General features: G+C 46.8%; 1 long non-coding RNA gene across 4 annotated transcripts in view; it reads right to left on the bottom strand.

The window, feature by feature from the left end:
* Nucleotides 1-23,126, bottom strand: part of LOC103350940 (uncharacterized) — a 63,860-nt gene that overhangs the window by 7,258 nt on the left and 33,476 nt on the right. For 2 of the 4 annotated variants that reach the window (XR_007909683.2, XR_007909680.2), the window contains exon 5: nucleotides 14,594-16,314. This is a non-coding gene — a long non-coding RNA (uncharacterized lncRNA). Of the gene's footprint in view, nucleotides 1-10,369; nucleotides 13,093-14,593; nucleotides 16,315-23,126 lie in introns of those variants that run through there. The other 2 variants (XR_011381498.1, XR_011381497.1) reach the window with 2 other exon arrangements.

Here is a 23,126-nt window from a genome sequence, read left to right as displayed (position 1 = left end):
CCGCTGGGGTCACTGCTCACTGATCCACGACAATCGGTCGCCGTGACTTCTAGAATATTTGACTTTCTTGGGGAAAAACGTGATATGGACATGGTACTATGAGTCTAACTAGGAATTAAATTATTTTCTTTTCAACTGTGCCAGTGATCCAGGGGTGAGGGTGATCAGGTTTAGGACATGCTACCCCAAACTGTGGCACACTGAACACTTCAAGCTGAAGGAACCCAAGTGGATGACACAAACGGGAAGGTCATTCTCACCCTCGCCTGCCCTGCTCCCTCTAACCGGATGTTCAGCCCTGATGTGACAGGGAAGGAACATGCTTATTCCTGAAGATGCAGGGTCAGAGGGAGCAATACGATCAAACCAACCTTGCCAAGTTCCCCCGGCTCCTGACCGCTCATGCCCATCCTTTTGTCCACTCAGACTTCTTGTGACTATCCGCTCTTCGTCAAGACTAGATACAAGACACACAGCTTCACCTGCTTTGTGTAACAACGGCCCCAGGGTTGAGTAAACCGTATTACGTAAATGTGTTCACTTTTCTCTTGTCCATCCGTCTTTTGTCACAGTGGCCTCAGCCTTGAATCCAAGATGGGCAAGGAAAAGATCTTTCTCTTCCCCTATAAGGGTGTATCCCAAATTTTCTTAAAAAGAAGATGTATGAAAATATACAAATCCTCCGCCTGCAGCGCCAGCACACAGGGTTCTAGTCCCGGTCAGGGCGCCGGTTTCCGTCCCAGTTGCCCCTCTTCCAGGCCAGCTCTCTGCTGTGGCCAGGGAGTGCAGTGGAGGATGGCCCAAGTGCTTGGGCCCTGCACCCACATGGGAAACCAGGAGAAGCACCTGGCTCCTGGCTTCGGATCAGCGCGGTGTGCTGGCTGCAACGCGCTGGCTGCGGCGGCCATTGGAGGGTGAACCAATGGAAAAGGAAGACCTTTCTCTCTCTCTCTCTCACTGTCCACTCTGCCTGTCAAAAAAGAAAAAAGAAAAAAAAATATACACAAAGCCTTAGAATTTCCTTCTCCTGCCCTCCTCCTCCTCCCCCTCCCCCTCCCCACCCTACCTGTGCTTGCTACCCTAATTGCAGAGCACCTTAAAAATCATCTGTAGCAGCAGCAGCATGCGATAGAGGACCGGGCACACAGCGTGAAGCTAGGGACTTCTAGGTCCCTGCTGTGCTGGGCCACGCGGAAGCCATGCACACCAGAACAGGTAACCACTTTCCTGAGCCTCATGTCTCTTGGGTGTGGGTAGGGCTGAGTGGGACTTGCTTTGCCTCCCTAGTGACTATAACCATCACGTGGATCCAGACTGGGTTGGGCTTGGTAGACCAGAAAGCACCTGTAGGAGGATGTGTACTGGGATCCACACTTCTGTCCCAGAGGTGAGGAAACGAGGCCAGGAACCTGCAGTGCTAAGGTGAGAGACTGACCTTGCATTTGACCCCAGCATTCACCCATTCAGCCAGGGGTAGATGGCACTTGTTGGCATTCAGTACCATGCTTCTCACTAGAGAAGGTGGATGGGCAGAGGGAGGACAGGCTGCAATGGTGGCCACACAGAGAAGGCAGACTCTTTGCCCTGGCAGAGCTCGTGGGTCTTGTTGCACCTCCCTAGGGAGTAGAAAGGCAGCTTCCCACTGTGAACACTGCCAGGGACTTACTGAAACCTTGCGGAAATCCCTTGGTTTCTCTGGGCTTCAGCTTATCCCCTCACCATAAAGTAAAAAGGTACAGAATGATATGTAGGAGTTCTTAAAACTCTAAAATCCTCTTGTGAAAATATTACTGAATTTCACTGGGACAATAGCCTTTATTTGTTGTAGACCGGAAACGCTCATTTTCTCTAGGGATTCTTTGGTTGGCTGCTTTAAGCATATTTGTCATTTCTGTCTTTGATGATGACATACATGTAATAAGGAAGATAATACATAAAAGTTCTTTCTGAAAAAAAAAATCATCCACAATTGATGTAAATGAACTCTAAATAAGCCTTTATTGGGTTATTTGGAGGAAGGAAAGTAATTTATTTTTTAGGACAAACCCTGTTTAGAATAATTTTAGTGCAACTTTGAGGTGTTAAGTTCTTCCTAGTTGTTTTGCCGATAATTTCCATGCCGGAGCCGGGAGGAGAGGAGCAGGAAGCTCAGGTTCACTTTGGCTAAGGGGATGCGGTCCTCAGACCACTATCGTGGTGATGACTGGTGGGGGAGCTTATTCAGCAATCTTGGATTATCTGATGTGAGGGGAAACGACACAAGTCAACCACCTAGCCTAAGCTGACTTTTTTTTTAAAAGAATTACTTTATTTATATGAAAGTCAGAATTACATACAGAGAGAAGGAGAGGCAGAGAGGGGGGGGGGTCTTCCATTCTTCTGGTTCACTCCCCAAATGACCGCAGCAGCCAGAGCTGGGCTGATCCGAAGCCAGGAGCCAGGAGCTTCTTCCTGGCCTCCCACGCGGGTGCAGGGGCCCAAGGACTTGGGCCATCTTCTACTGCTTTCCCAGGCCATAGCAGAGAGCTGGACTGGAAGAGGAGCAGCCGGGACTTGAACCGGCACCCATATGGGATGCCGGCACTGCAAGCTGGGGCTTTAACCCACTGCGCCACAGCATCAGCCCCATGCTGACATTTATTTTAAAAGCCGTTCTTGCATGCTGAGAGGACAGCAAAGTGGGAATCCCTTAGTGTGCGTTATACCACTGGCCCCTGGCTCGCGTGCGCTTGCCTGGGCTTGTGTGGGAGGTTTGGACCTCCCTCACCAGGCACACCCAGGCACATTGGCCGAGTTTTCCTGAAGCATGCAGAATCCCTGAGACCACCGGTGTGCTAGAGAACATTCAGAGTAGAAGCAGGCTCGGCACAAATGGAAAAGAAATCAGACACCACGAGTCAAGGTGTAAGGAGAGGCGGCAACGTTCCCACGTTCATCTGGCGTTCTTAGAGTTTCAAAGCCTGTCAGAAACAGAGGGTGGGCACTGTGGTGCAGCAGGTCAGGCTACAGCTTAGGATGCCCCGATCCCAAGCCCGAGTGCCTGGGGTCAGGTCCTGCCTCTGCCCACCAAGCCAGCTGCCTGCTATGCACCTGGGAGGCAGCGGATGATGGTACAGATACTCGAGTCCCTGCCACCCACGTGGGAGACCCGGATGATTCCTGGATTCAACCTGGCCCAGCCTGAGCTGTTGCTTTTTGGGGAGTGAGCCAGCAGTTGGAAAATTCTCTCTCTCTCCCCCCCTCTCTCTCTCTCCATACACACACACACACACACACACACACCCTTTCACCTTTCAAATAAGTGAAGTTAACAAATAAACATTTAAAAGCATCTTACAGAAACAGAATAAGAATATAGCAAAAGAAAATAAAACAGAAATACCAGAGAATCTTCCTCAAAAGGAAAAACATGTGAGCCACTCACTCCCATAGAGAAAAGATGGAGAAATTTCAGAAAACCAGAAGGCATCTTGCTTCTCATTTCTATGTATGAGTCAAAGTAGGCCCCCATTTTTACCTGTTGTTTTCAGTGGAAAAATCAGTTTTCAAATCGCATTCACAGATTACTTTGTTGAATAGTTGTGGTTTTGTCTGATTCAATCAGAAAAGAGTTCTTATTGATGGCTGCCCTATAAAAACATTTTTTTTTCCATTGAACAGTTTTTGGAATTGTGATCAAGTGGTTCTTTGGAGCAGTCCATGCGTTTTGATGTTCATATTGATTGGGTTCTATACAAAAATTACCCTAAAATATGTCACTTGGCATTTGGGGAAACAGCAGCAGAAGGAGGGCCACTCCCACTTGCCCCTCACCCTTCTTCCCTGAAGCAGGTCAGAAGACCCTCAAGGGAGAGGCGCCCTCCCCACAACTGGAGAAAAAAGCCCCCTGACCTGTGGAGAGAGGCTCACAGAGAAGAATCGGAACAAACAGGCCTTGCGGGGTTCCTTCCAGTTAAGGCCCTCAGATCCCACCTTCCTTGTCCAATCCGACTTCGTCACAACTGTCCACTCTTCCCCACACCTAGCACAGAATGCACAGGCTTCTCTGTGTCTTTGGCTCCTCATTTCCTTATGGAGTCTCCCATGTCCCATAAAGCTTACGTTAAATCCATGTGCGCGCTTTTCTCTTAGGAATCAGTCCTTTGCTACAGGGACCTCAGCCATGAACCGAGTGATGGAAAAGAAAGACGTCTCCTTTTCCCCTGCTGTATTTGAACGCAGGCCCACAGACTTTGGAACCTGTGTGGAAAAGGCCTCCCTAAGCTACAAATGGCACGGGAGAAAATAAGCTGTTTGCTCCTGATACAGAGATCTACACTCAGAATAACTCCAAGAGCGTGCTCTCTGGGTAATCCGATGCGACGTATTCAACTCAGGTGGATTTTAAAAATGACTTTAAAAAATAGATTGCACTCTAATTGCTTCCATCTAAAACACCCTCATTTCCTCTTCCCCTAGTGAGGCAGCAAAGCCCTGGGCTTCTGGAATTCACCTAGCCTTTCTATAGCACCTCAGTGAGCTGGAGGAGGGGCAATTAGCATGCAAATATGTCTTTCAATGTCCGATCTCAGACAAGCTTTCAGCTCCTCCTGCCGGGGAATTGATTTTGCCAGAGGAATCGGAGAAGGTGTGCTTGTCATTTAGACATGCCTGTGTGACTCCGAACACCAAGAGTGAATCTCATCTAGGCAGTAACTGATAAGGAACCACATATGAAATGAGCTGCATCACCATGGCAAGGAAAGTACCCGTGCCGGGGAGTGATCTGTGTTTGCCGGCTGAAAGATGAAGAATATTAAATGAGCAAGCCTGTTTTTCATGTACTTAAAATGCTGTAAAATCACCTAAGGAAGGTCAGTGATTATCTGGTAAATGACTGTATTAGTGGCGTGTATTGATCGCACAACTTCTTTTCTCATCTAGGCAAATGACCTCCCTAAGAACGAGGGGGCGGGGCCTCTGTTCCTTCTGCTCTTCCTCTTTTTGCTGGTCTGCCTAGGTTTACTCTGGTGACACCTGGAAGGACAGCATGCCACTCTCCGCTGTAGACCCGTCTCCTTGGAATGCCTAAACCCTAGAGTGCTAAGACAAGATGCCCCTGGATTTCGGAGGGGTTTGTTTGCCTCTTTGATTTTTAGATAGTACAATGGTCTTCCTGTCTGGGCGGGTATTTTGTGACCCGGATGATGTATCTGGATCGGTCTCAGCAGGGAGGACTTCCTGTCTCAGACATCAGGAGCACCGGAAGCTTTGGGGGCCACCTTTGGGTGGGAAGGAGCTTTCCTGAAATTTGGGCTCTCAGTCTTTTGGGCAAAGGACAGAGGTTGGGGAGGAGAGCTTTGTCCTTGAGTGGGTGGTAAGGGGGATGAGGAGAAAAATGCACCTCTTCTTAGCAGGCAGGATGATGGGCACATCATTTTCTAAGAAGCCTAAGAGGACCAAATGTTAACAGTGGCTGGTTACCCCTGGCCATGGAACAGTGGGTGACTGGCGGTTGCTTCTGTATGTTTTTGTCTAAACGGTTTAGACCCTCTACCATGAGACTATATATCACCTTTAGAATCCTAAGGCATCCGTTATCTTTAAAGTGCCCCATTCTAGAAGAGGGAAGTGTTGCAGAGCTGGTTGTCAGCAGGAGCTCAGCCCCTTCTGGGCTGGGGTGGGACCCTGTCTTCTGGAAGGGGAAGTGTGTCAGTCACGGCAGGGCAAGGACAGGGTGTCTCCTCTCCATGAAGGAAGCTGTCCATCGTCTGCTGGGTACTGAGAAGCCACGTCTGCTCTCCATCCTGACTTAGAGCTGCCTTTCCCTTAGAGCTGCCCTTGACTGTGGTACCAGCTCCTAGCATGTTGATTTATGGAGCTATTTGGTGTCAGGTAATTGCCCATCAATATCCTATTTATCACCCAGCTTGTCATGGGTCGTGGCTGCTGTTCCACAAAGCCAAGGCCTCTGAGAAAGGACCAGTGATCAAAGTACAGGAGGAGGAGGATCCCACACTTAACACATGCAAGTTCCCATCTCCCCAGTTAGCTTTCCTTAGGACAAAACAGGCGACGGCTGTACTACCTGGGGATGGTCGTATGACTTCTGAACACAAGAGAATCCCTGTGTCCCTAGTCCTTCTCATTCAATAGCTTCCTAAATAAATGCCCGTCTTCTGTGTTCAGGATAGGAACAAAAATCAGTAGTCTGATAAGTTAGAAAATGCCCAGATGAATAGACTGGAAATATATATTTCAAAACACAAACTGATAGAAAAAGAAGTGTCCTTCTTTACTATATTTCCCAGAGTGCCTACAAGTTGCATGTATCTCTTAAAAACAAAATAATTCATTTTATATATGTACGCCAATACTCAAAATTAAATAATCAGAGTTGATCATTTGGGTTCTCAAGTATTTTGTGCTTTTAAAAATACAGATTTTTGGGGACAGCGTTATGGCATAGTGGGTAAGGCCACCGCCTTCCGTGCCAGCATCCCATATGGGGTGCTGGTTTGAGTCCTGATTGTTCCACTTCCAATCCAGCTCTCTGCAATGGCCTGAGAAAGCAGCAGAGGATGACCCAAGTCCTTGGGCTCCTGCACCTGCATGGGAGACCCGGAAGAAGCTCCTGGCTCCTGGCTTCAGATCAGCCCAGCTCTGGCCGTTGTGATCATTTGGGAAGTGAACCACTGGATGAAAGATCTTTCTCTGTGACTCTCCCTCTGTCTGTAACTCTACTTCTCAAATAAATAAATAAAATCTTATTAAAAATATAGATTTTGGGGGCCAATGTTGTGGTGTAGTGGGTAAAGCCATTGCCTGGGATACCCATATGGGTGCAGGTTCATGTCCCGGCTGTTCCACTTCTGATCCAGCCCCCCTGCTGATACACCTGGGGAAAGCAGCAGAAGATGGCCCAAGTGTTGGGCTCCTGCCACCCATGTGGGAGACCTGGATGAAGCTCCTAGCTCCTGGCTCCTGGCTTCAGCTTGGCTCTGCCCTGTCTGTTGCGGCCACTTGGAGAGTTAACCAGCAGATGGAAGGTCTCTCTTTCTTTCTGTCTTTCTGTCTCTGTAACTCGGACTTTAAAATAATCTTTTAAAAAATACAGTTTCCCTTCGAAGGTGTCTTTTATGTTCATGCTAAGGAATCCATCCTTCTGGAAAAAAAAGATTTTGGAACGGAGGGCTTCAGAGAGGAGGCTCTGCGTGACCGAGGCAGCGTTAGGTGTGTAGGTGCAGGGGGGAAAGGGTGGAAGATGAGTAGGAAAGCCAGTTTTACTCTCAAGGGTTTTGCCAGGGGTGGACCCTGGTGACTCAGCGTATCCCAAATCTCAAGTACAAAACTAAAGAGCACCCCTCCCCCCAGCATCTTCCTCAGCAACACTTGAATTCCTGAAAAGCTCAGCAGTTGCAGGGAGCCCTAGGTGTCGGGAAACACTGGATCTTCCTGGTCCCCGCCTGGTCCTCGAGGTTCCAGGGCTCTAGTTCTGAGCTCTGCGGGTAGAAAAAAGGAAGCAGAGACTTCCAGCATTTCACAATAGAAATCTCCAGCTCCTGACACTGAATGATTAAAGATGATTTTCTTTTAAGGAAACAGAACTCTTTTTGTCATACTTTGCAGACTTTCCTTCTACTGTTTTTCAGATATGAAGACAGAGGTGTAGGAGCATGAACAAAATCTTTTCCTTCTACCTGTTTTAGGTTCACTGGTTGGACTCTGCAAATTAGACTACCAAAAGACAGATTAGCACGAGGACATCGTACTAGCTTATTCAATGCAATAAATACTCATTTGTTTGTAGGACATGGGAGCCTTCCTAAGGAAATGAAGTTGAGCGTTTCTACAATATGTTTGATAAGGAGAGGGAAGTCACGGGAAAATGTAATAGGCCCAGGGCTACACTGGGGAAACCAAGCAAGGCTTCTTCCCCGAGCCCCTCAGCATCCTCTGTGTTCAGACAAGGATGCTCCTTTCCTGTGGGTGCAAGGAGGGTCCCTTCCACAGGCAGGTCACATGACCTGCATTAGGTGAAGGCCACAGCAGCCTTCCTGCTTGGGCTATTTCCTCAAATGCCTTCCACTTACAATGTCCACAGTGCCCAAGGGCCAGGTCTGGAGTTAGTGTGTGCTGAGCCCCACCAGAGGGGGACCTATGTTCACCCAAGTCGCCCTGACAAACCACAGTGAGGGTGACAGAGGGGCCTTCTGATCTGTTCTCTTACATCCAGCAGGGCCCTGGCTGAATGAAGGGGGCTGGGAATTGCTTCTAGCATTTATGTCTGAAGGTTATGTCTTCTATTTCTGAAAATCCGAGTCTCAGGGCACAGCACAAATGAGCTGAGGGCAGGTGACGTTCATCAGAGGCGTCCTCTGTGCCAGGCTCTGTCCACACCACTTGAAGTCCCTTTAACTCTTACCACACTCCAATGGGTGGGGGACTCTTGTCGCTGCCACTTTTTAGGCCAAGAAACTGAGAGCCTGGGAGTAACGTGCCTAAGGCCACTTGCTGACTCAGGAGCAGAGTGGAGGCATGAACTAGGGTGCTCTGTGCCTTCATGTCATCTCCATAGCCTTCCCATCTATCACTCACACCCTGCTTGCAGAGGGCCAGTTGAAATGCTCACCTCTGTATGGAGAAGTTTTCTAAAGTAATTATGTTGAAATAGCTTTCTGGGCATGTGCTAATTATGTACTAACAATTGACATCCTCAACAATAATCCTCAGGAGTGAGTGACTCCATAGCTTGAGATGGGGAAGAGATAGCTATTATTCCCTGTGAAAACCACATATTCAAGTCCCAAGAATAAAAACAGCATATTACCATGTACTGGGGCCCACAGGGAACCTAGCAGCTGCATGCTGTCAAGGCCCGAGGACTGTAGTGATGAAACATTCCAGTGGTGTGAGTACACAAAGACAGGGAGGTGAGACACCCAGTTCAGCAAATAATGAACCTGGAATAACAGCACTTCAATACTGACAGTGCCTTGCACAGCCAAAGCATTCACTGCTGCACGAGTCCCCAATTTTCTAGAGCACTCATTGATCCTTTTACAGAAACACATCCGATTTTTAAAAGTTTGGATCTCATTTGTTTTAAACTGTTGGAGACCAACCCCTTCTTTGAGGTTGAGTGTAGATTTTAATATATTATCGATCCCAGCAGAGTAAGTAGACCTGATCTGAGGGAATAGTTTGGAGCTAAAGGGGTCCTGAACATGCTATTTGTGACACAGAAATGATTCTAGCAGAAGGTATTTGAGTTCTGGAAACCTCTAATCTGCCTAAATGCAGAGCCATCCGAAAGAACTCTGTTGAGATAAATCCCCTCCTGCGGAGGAACCAGGAAAGGCTGATGCTCTGTGGAGGCTGGAAACCAGCACGGCGCCTATGCAGACACTGCCGGAGCACTGTCACTCCTCCCCTCCACTCTGCCAAGGCCCACGCATCATGAAGAATTATCAGGGTCACTAAGTGCCCTTCTCCTTCCCTTATTAAAGTGGTATATAAGCTCCAAATTCTAACTCCTCTTTGAGACACAATTTTTGGTGCTCTTCCTTACACACGTGATGGTCTGCTCTTGCTCATCTATTGGCAGTTTAATTGCAGGCGCCCAACGCTGAACACAAGACAGTAGAGGAAGAGTTTCTTCTCCAACTTGCCAAGATAGATTCTGACCGCTTCTGTGGAAGTTCAGTTCTGAGCTCTGTCTGTGGGGCTTTTGCGTCCCTTCTGCATGGTGTCTTTGATACAGATATCAACTGTACCTGAGATGACAGGACATGTCCTTGAGGGGACTGCTCCACCTGTGTCCTCTCCCATGTCTTTGACCCTGAGGGCTCTGAAGCTCACGCAGTGACATGGCTGAGGGAGCGATCTGGCTCCTCCCCTGTAGTGATTGACATTAAGGTTCTGGACTGGGCTTTCCTGGTGGATGGCACCCTTCTGACCCAACCCAGCCCAGGCTTTCAGGCCCTGGAAGAAACAGAAACCTAGCATTTTCTGAGTATGCCCATAACTAGATGGTGAGACAATAAGGACTAGAGGCCGGTGCTGTGGATCAATAGGCTAATCCACCGCCTTGTGGCGCCGCCACACCAGGTTCTAGTCCCGGTCGGGGCGCCGGATTCTGTCCCGGTTGCCCCTCTTCCAGGCCAGCTCTCTGCTGTGGCCCAGGAGTGCAGTGGAGGATGGCCCAAGTGCTTGGGCCCTGCACCCCATGGGAGACCAGGAGAAGCACCTGGCTCCTGCCATTGGGTCAGCGCAGTGTGCCGGCTGCAGTGCGCCGGCCGCGGCGGCCATTGGAGGGTGAACCAACGGTAAAGGAAGACCTTTCTCTCTCTCTCACTATCCACTCTGCCTGTCAAAAAAAAAAAAAAAAAAAAAAAAAAAAAGGAACCATGTGGTTCACATTAAGATCCATGGGATTTCATGGTAGCATGTGCTTTGAATATAGTGATGCAGCATCATCAGCCCCAGGGAGCTCAAACCTTGGGGCACTCAGTCTGTAAAGCAAAAGTGTGAGAAGGGAGCAGTGTCGTGATTCTGCAAACGTTTCTGACTCACCAACGATGTTTGCATAGCCCGTGCTCACGGCTTCCAGGCCTGGCGAGGGTTTGCCTGTTAGTGAGTGTATGGCACTCCCCAAAGCTGGCTAGGATGGCTTCATGACCTGTTCAGACTACTACTGAAGTCTACTTCCCACAATTCTTAGCTCACATTTTATTTTTTATTGTTGTCTAATTTAGCTAGGAATAATAATAACTGCATAAGAAAACTCTCATCTCATTAAATTTTTTTCATCTCATCCTAATCCTTAAAGAAGTAAACAATTGCACACAAAGAATACAAGCTAAGCTTTTTATGCTGTGAGAGTCTGAGGAACTATTTCTCTCTGGCTCCATCTCTATCTTATTTATATTAATAAAATGAGACTAAAAAAACATTCCCTGAAAGCTAAATAAATGAAGTCACAGAGCTAGAAAATTGTTATGCAGATAATGACTATGAGTGAGTTAACAGATAAATGACTTGATAATACAGATACAAACGCATTTGTCTGGGTATTGAAGGGTTTTTCCAAAAGTAAAGATTATGGAATCAAAAGGAAAGATAGACACTAACTTGAATCTTTCAAAGAAAGGACCCTATAAATAAACTCACTGAGCGATCATTTGATTTGTATGTCAGATAAGTAAGTACTTAGAGAGCACTGTTTGTTTCAGCTGTTCTCATCAGCAGGATTAATGACTGCTTAAAAGTGCCTGATTCCATTTGTGTGTCAGCTGCTCTTGCATGAAACAAACTGGGACTTTCTCAAGATAATCAGAGTCTGCCTGTCTGCAGGATCTGGGGCCTGAGACCCAGGAACTAGAAACGGAAACTGGTGACTCTTAGCTCATGGCTCCGAGACTCAACATCCATGACGGACAGATACCTTCAGCAGATGCTGCTCCCTGGGCACTTGTGAACAAGGGCCTGCTCATTTCCAGGCTCTGGTTGGTGCAAAGATCTTAACTGATTTGAAAATGTGTGCATTGATAATAGGTTTATTAAGAATCTAAGCAGTCCTGATGGCAAAAATAGTGCTTTAACAAGCAGTTATGCAACGTGAGTCATTGCAGATCACACACAGGCGCCTTCCACCGAGCAGCAATACTGAAGCATGGATGGATAGTCCTGCTGTCTCCTTTCTTAGCAAGGCAGCCACACACAGGCTATACCCACCCTGTGGCAGAGGAGGCGTTGGTGATGAAGGAATGGACACATACATAACGAAGAAAGACTTAGGACACGGGCTTCAAAGACACTGAGGATGTTTGCACTTTCATTTCCTACTGCACGAGTTCAAATGGAGCTGTGCAATCATGGTGTCCCCACACAGAAAGGCAAAAGGAAATCAGCACTCATCAGAAACGAGAGGGATGTTCTTTACCACCCAACAACTTTTAAAAGCATCCAAGTTGAAGTGAAAACTAAAATCCCATTTTAAGTCTTTAAAATCAGTTAGCTTAAGGCATAAAGACCATCAACAAGTGTCAAGATGACTTTGACAATAAGGTATACGCCAGACCTGAAAGAGCTTTCCACCACATCGGGGGAGATCAAAGCATAATAGCAAATAGTTGTCAAATGCTTATTACTGTTAAAAATAAAAATAAAATTAAAAATGGAGGCCACAGGTCAGATTCAAGACACTTCAAAAAGTTCATGAAAATCATAGAATTAAAAGGTAAATTTACTTTGGTGCAAAAAATATTTTTTTTGAAAGCTGCACAGTGCTTTTGTAATACTCATTTTCCATGAACTTTTTGAAGACCTTTCATATATATACTCATAAGCCAATTGCCTAGGGCCACACAGCCAACACTTAAATAATCCTGATTTCCCAAAAGGACTAGCCCTGAACGAAACACAAATGTAAACTTTTGTCATTGTCAATACTGCTATAGAGAACAATTGCTCCATGACCCTTACTAAAACCCAGGAAGGAAGACTTTACCCAGGACCATTGTAAAGGTGAGGGGTCACTGCCATGGGGTCATGCCGCGGGGCAGAGAGATTGGGCTCAACTCTGAACATAGCGTGGGCAAGCGGGAATTATGGCAAGGAGAGGATGAGTGGGTGGAAAATTACTAAGAGGGAACATCAGAGGTTTGGGGATTCTGGCCAAGCCGACCAGTGTGAAGGCAGGCCGGTGTGAGGATGGGATGAGAAATCTGACCAGATATTGAGGTGATCAGGTATTGATCAAGGGTGGTGGGTTCTCACTAAACAGGTCCTTTGCTAAAACTAGAAGTTACAAGAAGTTCACAGGGGGGCCTAAGGGGCATTTCTTAAGGTTGATGACATTTTGGCCAAGGTGAGGAATTTTTTAAAATATTTGTTTTCACTTTAAGGCACAGAGACACAGAGGGCACAACATTGAGGAAGAAAGAGACCTTCTATCTGGTTCACTCCCCAGATGCCTACAACCATCAGGCTGGGCCAGGCGACGTCCAGGAGCCTGGAGCTCCATCCAGGTATCCTGTGTGGGTGGCAAGGACGCAGGTTCTTGCGCTGTAATCTGCGCCTCCCAGGCTGTGCAGTAGAAGGAAGCTCCATCTGAGAAGTCGAGGTACAAATCAGGCACTGTGATGCGGATGCAGGCGGCTCACGCGGCATCTGAACCACTCGGTCAAACGCCCACCCCGAGCACTGGATCTTTGTTAGCATTGATTCAGTGAGACGAAAACAAACAGCTACAGATAAATTAGCTTAGTTGGTTTTAAAGAAAAAATCAAAATTTGTGCTGGAACTACTATAAAATTGAGGATATGTTGTTTAAAGTTTTCCAGTTTATAAGTTATTTTTCTTTTTTGTATGAACAAGAAACTCTTAAAATTCTAACTTGATCTCATTTTGATTTTGACAGCATATATGCACTATTTAATTTACTTCTGAGAGCAGGAATGCCTTGTGAAGTGATGACTATTATCCCATCCCCATTGTAGACATGAGGAAACCAAGACATTTGCTAAAAATCCCACAGCCAAGACCGGCAGAAATGGTACTCACATCCAAGTCCTGTGACTCCAAGGCCCACATAATGCTTTCTGCCACTACCTGAGCTACAGGTACATTAAGGAAACAGCACTGTGAGGCTATAGACATGTGGGAAAATGCCAAAACGAGTGCTCCAGACACCGATGTACAGGGCCATCAGTGGAACAAAGGGCAGCTGGGGAGGCTTAGTGAAGAAGGCAAGGCCTGGTCTGGATCTGGACTTGAACTTTTATCTAAAAGATCTGTCAGATGACACAGCAGGGTGATATTGAGGGTAACTGCGATTCATGTTCTCAAATACTCCTCTGGTGCTACCAGAGAAAGAATTGGCCTTATGAGTCATTGAGCTGATCTGCTGTGACCTTGCTTATGTAATTAAAATATATGTGTATATATATATGTAATATATATATATATATATATATATATATGTAACATTTGACTCTTACAGAGAAATCGACTCGGAAAACTTCACATAAATCAATCACCTGTATTTTGTAGTTGAGGAATTCCATAAAGCCTTGTACACTGATGAAGCTACGGGGAACCACTTCTCCATGGGTCTCCCTTTGTCTCTGCACACCTTCCTTCCTGTCCTTTGTCCCAGACTATTGTTTCAAGGGCATCAGCGAACAGTCTTGGAAGTTCAGATATTGTCTCCCTTCCTGTCCATTATAGATGATTGGAAGGTTTTTTTTTTTTTTTTTTTTTTTGACAGGCAGAGTGGACAGTGAGAGAGAGAGAGAGAGAGAGAAAGGTCTTCCTTTCTCGTTGGTTCACCCTCGGTTCACCCTCCAATGGCCGCTGCAGCTGGCGCGCTGTGGCTGGCGCACCGTGCTGATCCGATGGCAGGAGCCAGGTGCTTCTCCTGGTCTCCCATGGGGTGCAGGGCCCAAGGACTTGGGCCATCCTCCACAGCCTTCCTGGGCCACAGCAGAGAGCTGGCCTGGAAGAGGGGCAACCGGGACAGAATCCGGCGCCCCGACTGGGACTAGAACCTGGTGTGCCAGCGCCACAAGGCGGAGGATTAGCTTAGAGAGCCGCAGTGCCGGCCCTGGAAGGGGGTTCTTATGCTTACATTTGAAGATGTCCATCTAGCTCAATCCACACTGCCCTCAAGAGACTTGAGAATAAGTACAAATTTCACATATATTAGACTTGAGAACAAGGAAAATTGACATAAAGAGGCAGCATAATGATGCTTGCTGCACTATGAGTAATACAGTCCTTTGTCTGACCAGGTGTCTCCAGCCAACATAAAAGTGGCTTGCAGAGAGAGTAAAATCTCTGATCCTTCACAGTTCAGGACAGAAGAACAGAAAAAAGCATTTTATTTTCCTTTGTAGTTAGGTCAAATGCATCCTCACCCGCACTAAAAATAAGACACCTGTGTTGGCACTCACTAGATTAATATCGACGAGACAGATCCATCTTTCAACCCAGAGAAACCAAGGAAGACAACATAGCATGGGCAGGAGTCTCCTGTTAATTAAGACGCCTAGGGACTAAGCCCTTCCAATTTCCATGCCCACGAAATGCTCATCCTCTAAAGCAGGGCTGGCAAACTAGGGCCCATGAGCCAAATCTGCTTCCCCACCTGTGTCAGTGAAGACAGTTTTATTGTCCAGGGATAATCTATGGCTGCTTTTTTGCTGCGATAGCAGGGTGGAGCAGCTGCAACAGAGACCATGTGACCCACAAAGCCTAAAATATTTACTACCTGGCTCAACCTGGGGATCTAAAGGAAGACACAGACACATGGGGACTAAGGGATACAATATGATGTGACTATGGAGACACACACACACACACACACACTTACATATCCGCCTCAGCTGTCATTCATTTCATCCTCCCAGCAGCTCGATGAGACTTACAGTTTGGGAGGATAGGCTCAGAGGCCAAACTAGGTTCAAATATAAAACCGTGCCACTTACTAGCTGAGTGATCTTGGCTAGATTAACCAGCCTCTCTGAGCCTTGGCTTTCTCACTTGTTAAGTGTGGATTACATCATAGGGTTAATGGAAGAGTTAAAACTGCACAGAACAGCATCCAGCACATAGTATATTATGTACTATTGTTATTTAGCCCCACTTCCCGTAAGAGCAAACTAAGAAACAGGGAGGTTGAGTAATTTCCTCAAAGTCACACAGCTTAAGAGAGAGGCAGAACTTATTTTCATCTCTGCTTCAAAAGCCTGGGCTTTCTAGCATTGTTGTTATTTCTCAATAATAAAGGTTTATTGACTTTGTTAGCAAAAGCACCATAATAAAATTTCTTTACCTTTTTCAACAAAGTTTTTTAAAATGTGTGGTTTGTGGTTTATTTATTGGCAGATCATACAGTTTCTTGTACTGTGGGGGTTTCCGCAAGAGCGTTATTTGAAGTCATTATATTAATATATTCAGACCCGACACTTTGATGGTTATCTCTTCAAGTGAAGGTGACTTGCATTTTTAAAGTAATCATATTCCTGGACACAAAATTATAACTCTTAACAAGGCTTTTGCTAGTGATCTATATAATACTCAAGTAGTTTTTAAAAAAAGAATAGGACTTTTAACTATTAAACCCTGAGTGATGTGATACTATTGTATCCTGTAAGAATGTACCAAGTGTCCTTTCTATATAGCCTGGAGTCCATGTATCTTACCTGTAGTGTGCAGCTGAGCTTAAAAACAAACAGCAGGTGGGTCACAGCCTTGCCTGGGAAGGTTCCAAAGGGAAGTGCACCACGTCCTGCAGCCCTCTGCCTTCCGCCTCCATCTCCGGTTCCTGCTCTGCAAGAAAAGTGCACACCATGATGGCATCTTGCGGAGCAACAAGTCACTCGTTGTAAGAACTGCGTCTCAGTGAGAAAAGGAAAGGTCCCTACCCACATGATTTTGTCTATCAGTTTGGGCTTCTAGTGCTTTTCATGGATGACAGTGCTACTTCCCGGGCAAGGAGCTCACCCAATTTGAAATCTGCCGTGTCCTGTCAGAGACTGCTCGGCCAGCACCTGCCCCTGCTCCGGTTAAGACCGTGGTCCAGGGCCAACGCCGTGCCTCACTTGGTTAATCCTCTGCCTATGGCGGCGCTGGCATCCCATATGGGTGCTGGGTTCTAGTCCCGGTTGCTCCTCGTCCAGTCCAGCTCTCTGCTGTGGCCCGGGAGTGCAGTGGAGGATGGCCCAAGTGCTTGGGCCCTGCACCTGGCTCCTGGCTTCGGATCAGTGCAGTGCGCCGGCCAGTGGCCATTTGGGGAGTGAACCAACAGAAGGAAGACCTTTCTCTGTCTCTGTCTCTGTCTCTCTCTGTCTCTCTCTCTTTGTGTGTCTATAACTCTACCTGTAAAATAAATAAATACATAAAAGACCGTGGTCCTGAATTCCAGAGCGTGCTGCGGTGAGGTGAGGGCTTCTATCAGCCCTGGGGCCTGCAAGGCAGTGTGGACTCGTGTATGACGTGCACTGGGATGAAGGGCTTAGCCTCAGCGATCTGGGGATTGTTCCAAGTATCTGTGCATTTTCCAAGTCGACTTTTTCTTAATGATTTATAGGAGATCTTTGCTTGTGAAGGATAGTTAATGTTACATGCGCGGCACGTTTCCTTCTCCCAATCTGTAAGTTTGCTTACTGTATTTTGCTGTCAGGAGCTTACAGGTTTATGCAGTTACCCTTATCATATGTAGTTACTTATGTCTTCTAGTCTTTCTATTATACATACAAAGGGTCTTCCCTTGCCAAGATTATAATTTTCCCAATACTATTTACTAAATAGGATATCATTTGCCCAGTGGGCAAAAAAGGCACTTTCTTTTCTTTTTTTAATATTTTATTTATTTATTTGATATGTTTTGCCATCTCTCTGAAGCTCCCAAAGACAAACCCCCGGTCTCTGGCCCCCTTGAGAAAGGGCTCTGTGCTGTTAGCCAGCGGATCCTTGTAGAAAACACATCCATTTCCCTCTGCACCTGCTGCTGGAGGGCTGAGGCTCAGATTTGCATCCATCTTTAACAAATGCACAGCATTTTCATGGAGGGATTTTGAATTTGAAGCTTATCCCTAGCTTATCCTTGCTGAACTTCTATGCCTACCCCTAGACCTGCTTGTCATTTAGCTTTAACTTGTTAAAACTATATATCTTTGTAATCCACTTTAAATATTTTCTGTATCAAAACAGATTTGAAAATGCTGACATGAGCCGGTGCTGCAGCTCAATAGGCTAATCCTCCACCTATGGCGCCGGCACCCCAGGTTCTAGTCCCGGTTGGGGCACCGGATTCTGTCCCGGTTGCTCCTCTTCCAGTCCAGCTCTCTGTTGTGGCCTGGGAGTGCAGTGGAGGATGGCCCAAGTGCTTGGGCCCTGCACCCTCATGGGAGACCAGGAGAAGCACCTGGCTCCTGGCTTCAGATCAGCGCGATGCACCGGCCGCAGCGGCCATTGGAGGGTGAACCAACGGCAAAGGAAGACCTTTCTCTCTGTCTCTCTCTCTCACTGTCTAACTCTGCCTGTCTATATATATATATATATATATATATAGGTTCATACAAAATGATTAAATAGCCTTAATTTCAAAAATTAAACTGATTCCAAACATCTTCTAGAAAAATAGCTACGTAGGTGAACTTTAGACTTGAACCCAACGAAGCAGCATGTGCTGATGGGAGTGCTCTCAGGGAGCCATGTCTTCGCCTTACCCTCTGCAATGTGTATTTACTCCCTTTTTTGTGCTCAACCTTGAAAACACAATTCCTTACCGAAGATTTGATTCATTTTATACTTTAAAGTTTTCTAGAATATCAGACTTTTGAAGTTATATTTAAGATGTATAAAAGATCAGAATAATTTTTAGCTAGATGTACTTCTAAGTTAATACAGCCAAGACGGACATTTTATAGAAATACTGCTTAATTTTTTCATTCAGTAAGTATACTAAATATTCTTTATGATAAATTTTAAAGACTTTGAAGAAAACTTTTTAGAAAGGTATTTGTGATACACAACCAGAAAAGAGCTGTAAGTATGTAAACTATCAAAAGCTTAACGAGAGAGAGATGAGTGACTGAAGACTTTAAAAGTCCAGTGGCTGTACTTAACCAAGAGTTTCTGGAACATTCTAGACTTGAAGAGTGACAGTCGTGAGGACATAGAACGCTCCTGAGGGCAGTCGCCAAGGGCTTTGCCACGTGATTCCGAAATGACGGAGATACTGCTTGGGAAATGGCGGGCTGGAGTGTGAGAGCAGCAGCGAACATCAGATGGCCTAATGAGACTGAACTCGTGCCAAAACCCTGAAACCTGAATCACAACTAGGTTCAATCCAAGTGTCTTCATTTGTAGACAGAGAGAACACTTTTAATGATTTTATTTAAAGAGGTGAAATTGGTGAACTCAGAAAGTGGATACAGTGAATTTCTTATTTGGGCTGGGGAACATTTTCTCTACGAGGGCCATTTGGAAATTCATTTATGGACCATACAAAAGTATCAGCTTAAAAAGTTGCCTGCTCACTGTGTTGTAGTGGGTAAAGTTGCCATCTGCAGCACTGGCATCCCATATGGACACCGGTTCAAGTCCCAGCTGCTCCACTTCGGATCCAACTCTCTGCTATGGCCTGGGAAAGCAGTAGAAGATGTCCCAAGTGCTTGGGCCCCTGCATCCGTGTGGGTGGCTCCTGGCTTTGGATTGGCTCAGCTCCAGCTGTTGTGGCCGTCTGGGGAGTGAACCAGTGGATGGGAGACCTCTCTCTCTCTCTTTCTCTCTCTCTGCCTCTCCTTTCTCTGTGTAACTCTTTCAAATAAATAAATAAATCTTTAAAAAAAGAAAAAGTCACCTGCTGGCGATATATTGAATTTCTAGTCCCATCTGTGATTGCCAGGGCCAGAACAAATGATTTCTCAGCCTTATATTCCCCACCCTGGAAGGAATCTGTGAAGAACTGGTCTCTTTACATCTTAACTGCATCAGCCTGCCTGGCTGGAACGTGAAGTCAACAGTGAACACCTCAGGTGTGTGCAAGCCTCCAATCACTCCCTTCCAAGATTCCTTCATCAGCCTCATTGCAGTCCACGCTCGGCCACACTCCCCTCTAACTAGAGAACAGCCAAGATCGATTTCATCAGCCAGAACCGGTAGGAGCAGAAACAAGAGAAAAACCAAGGGTGATGAGAGACTGTGGTAGAGAAAAATCCTTACTTGTGACCCCCGCCCTGGCTGTAACGGAAATACACAACTCCTGCGAAGAGATGTTTAGGTGGGAAGCCGGAAAACGTGGGATATTGTGATTGGAGACAATCACATGCGGTGAGTTCCTTTGTGCCTTAAGATTCTGCAGACTCAAAAGCCCCGGGTAGGTCCTGCTGGGAAGTGACAATTTCCAGGCAGTTACACCAGGCTGTGTCCACACAAGATGGACGAGGTAGCTGCAGAAAAGCTATTCCACGAGCTCTCGGCATAGCCTATCAATCTTTCCACACGTCTACGCTGCGCTTCTGCAGGGAGACCAATTTCCGGCCAATTTATTCTGGGGAACGTGGGTGGGTGCTGTGGGGCAGGAGGGGCAGAACTGTGTGTGGTTGGTGCTCCTGGGCTGTTGGCCGCCACCTCATCAGGGCCTGCTTGTTTCTTGGAAGGTTTCTCTTCCATTGGCCTTTGATGGTTTCTGATTTTAGGTTTTTTTTTTTTTTTTTTTTTTTTTTTTACATCTTTAAAGCAATCTGGAAACTTCTCAGCCACACCATAGAGAATAAAAGGCACTGGTTCAGACTACCCAGGCTTGAATTTCAGCCTAACCACAAAGCTCACCAGCCGCTCACCGCAACCGAGTGACTTTCCACTGCTGAGCTTCCATTTGTGCACCTGTGCACCTTCCGCTTGGGCGGGGTGGGGGAGGGGAAGTGAGGAAGGTGAAGGTCAAGTGTTTAAGAGTAAATACTCACCAGAAGGCAAGAATTGTGTTGTTTAAGCAACCAATTAATTTATTGATTACATACTCTGAAATAACTGCACCAGGTCATCTTGGGTGGGCCAAGATGATTAAGACACGGTTGTAAAAAAAAATAAAAATAAAAAGACAAAACCCAAATGGTGGAATGCGTTTTAATCTGGTCATTCAGACACCTGTTAAGATGCCTGTGTCCCAGCCTGGAGTGCCTGGGGTTGATCCCCAGCTCCAGGTTCTGACTCAAGTTTCCCCAAATACAGACCCTGGGTTGCATTCTTGACTGCTGGCTTTGGCCCAGCCCAGTTCTAATCATTGCAGGTGTTTCAGGAATAAACCAGTGGATGGGAGCGTACCTTCTATCTACCTGTCTCTCAGATAACTAAGTAAAAATTTAAGTGAAACAAATTCCTAAAAGACAGGGTTGCCATTTTCAGGGTGTTACATTTTGTGTCGTTGACATTTTGTGTCGTCTGAATCTGCCTGGTTAAGGGTCAAGCACAACACAAGCAGTAACTGAATGTACCGCTCTCAGAGAGCTGGGGAGGAGAGACAAAAACAAGTATGGAGCTACAGGATATCATGTGAAGTAAATTTGCTGACCTCTTACTCCACGTCAAGGCACTTCAAATCATCAAAATGACCCTGTGAAATGAATGCTGTCGCCTGTCTCATTTTAGAGAGAAAAGCTGAGTCCTGGAAATGGCCCATGGCCTCACTATGCAGTGACCTAAAGTGAGATCCAGGGACTGAGTTGCTAACCTCAACGTTACACTGCCCATCAGAAAGTCTCTATTTGCTTGGAGAAGCAGGACTTGGGCCATCACGTAAGAGAGGGAAGAGATGCAACTGGAAGAGCTGAGGCAGGAGGCAGGTGGGAGGCACAGTTGCTGGGGAAAGGTTGGCCAGGTAACACAGTGTCTCTCCAGCTCTGGACATCCTGGTTCTGCTGTGGCACCCCCACAACCCTGCACTGTCATGGCTATAACCTGAATGTTACAGGTGGAAAACAGCCATTAGATTGGGGCCTTGCTGGCTAGAAAGGCAAAGGGCTGGAAGGGTGGGGAGGGAAAGTATGGGAAATTAGTGGGAGAATTAGTAGGGCTGTGGATGATTTATCTGTGCAGCTTAGGCAAGAAAGTAAAGCCAAACAGTGGCCAAGAAACTAGAATAAAATGAGGGGAGACGGGCTGGCGCCGTGGCTCAATAGGCTAATCCTCCACCTAGCGGCGCCGGCACCCGGAGTTCTAGTCCCGGCTGGGGCGCCGGATTCTGTCCCGGTTGCCCCTCTTCCAGGCCAGCTCTCTGCTGTGGCCCGGGAGTGCAGTGGAGGATGGCCCAAGTGCTTGGGTCCTGCACCCCATGGGAGACCAGGAGAAGCACCTGGCTCCTGCCATTGGATCAGCCAGTGGAGGGTGAACCAACGGCAAAAAAGGAAGACCTTTCTCTCTCTCACTGTCCACTCTGCCTGTTAAAAAAAAAAATGAGGGGAGACACAGGGATGAGCGATTTGGAAGGGGTGGGAAGATGAGATACTTTTATCAGTGAATACCGGTGTTTCTGACTTCTGTGGTGGGAGAGCTTTGGCAATGAATTGCATGACTCAGCTGAGGTATCAGGTTATGAATTCAGCTTGGCATACAAGTTTAAGATGCCTGCTATGGATTGAACGTGCGTCCCAAAATTCCTCTGCTGAAGCCCTAATCCCCGCCGTGATGGCCTTTGAAGGCGGGGTCTTTAGAAGGCGATTAGGTTTAGATGAGACCTTGTAGGTGAAAACCCACGATGGCATCAGCACCCTTACAAGAAGAGGAAGTGAGCAGACAGCCTTGTCTTTCTCTGCCATCTGAGGAGTTAGCAAGAGGGCAGGTGTCTGCAAATCAGAAAGCAGGCTCTCACCAGACACCAAATCTGCTGGCACCTTGTTCTGTAGCCTCCAGGGCTGTGAGACCCTGATATGTGCTGTTCAGGCTTGAGGTCGATGCATACTGCTGCAGCAATCCACACTGACGGACACAGCGCCTGTGAGACACTGCCGTGGAGCATGCTGGGGGGTAACCAGACACAGGATCAGGACACAGAGAGGCTTGGGGCATGGAGGAAAGGCTCTGTAGACTTTAGGCCACATCGAGGGAGATCTCACCCTGAAAAGTGGCTGAAGGGAGAACAAACTTTCTGGGCTCAACCTAACGGGTAGTGACATGGCTAAATTCATCCAGAGGGCTGGGGTAAATAATGCCCTGGGTTGGTGCCTCCCCCGGGAAATGAAAAAAACTGAAGCCAGCCGGTTCATCAAGTACTCTGAGACATTTGGTGGCAAAGCCAGGCTGAAGGGACAGGCTGTGGGGATTTGGCACTGAGTTCCTGCACAAAAACAACAGCAGGTGGTGCCTGACCTTCCACACCACTTCCGGTGTCAGCGAAGCCTGCCACAAGAAGCCAGTGAAGCTCACCATCCGAGATATCATGGGTCAATATTCAAGGGGTTGATTTCTAGATTTATATGACATATAGATTTATGTGATTTATAGATTTATATGAAAACAGAAGCCAACAAATGCATGGAGGAGAGGAAGAAAGAAGTGACAGAAGTGAGGATAAAAGTAACTAAGGGGAGCGATATCATAGAAAAAGAGCAGTCAACAACAAATCGTTTGATGTTTTAAGG

The sequence above is a fragment of the Oryctolagus cuniculus genome, chromosome 13 (genome assembly GCF_964237555.1).
Source record: "Oryctolagus cuniculus chromosome 13, mOryCun1.1, whole genome shotgun sequence".
NCBI classification, from domain to species: domain Eukaryota; kingdom Metazoa; phylum Chordata; class Mammalia; order Lagomorpha; family Leporidae; genus Oryctolagus; species Oryctolagus cuniculus.
The sequence above is the reverse complement of the archived record's forward strand: the minus strand, read 5'-3'. Positions and strand labels throughout refer to the sequence as shown.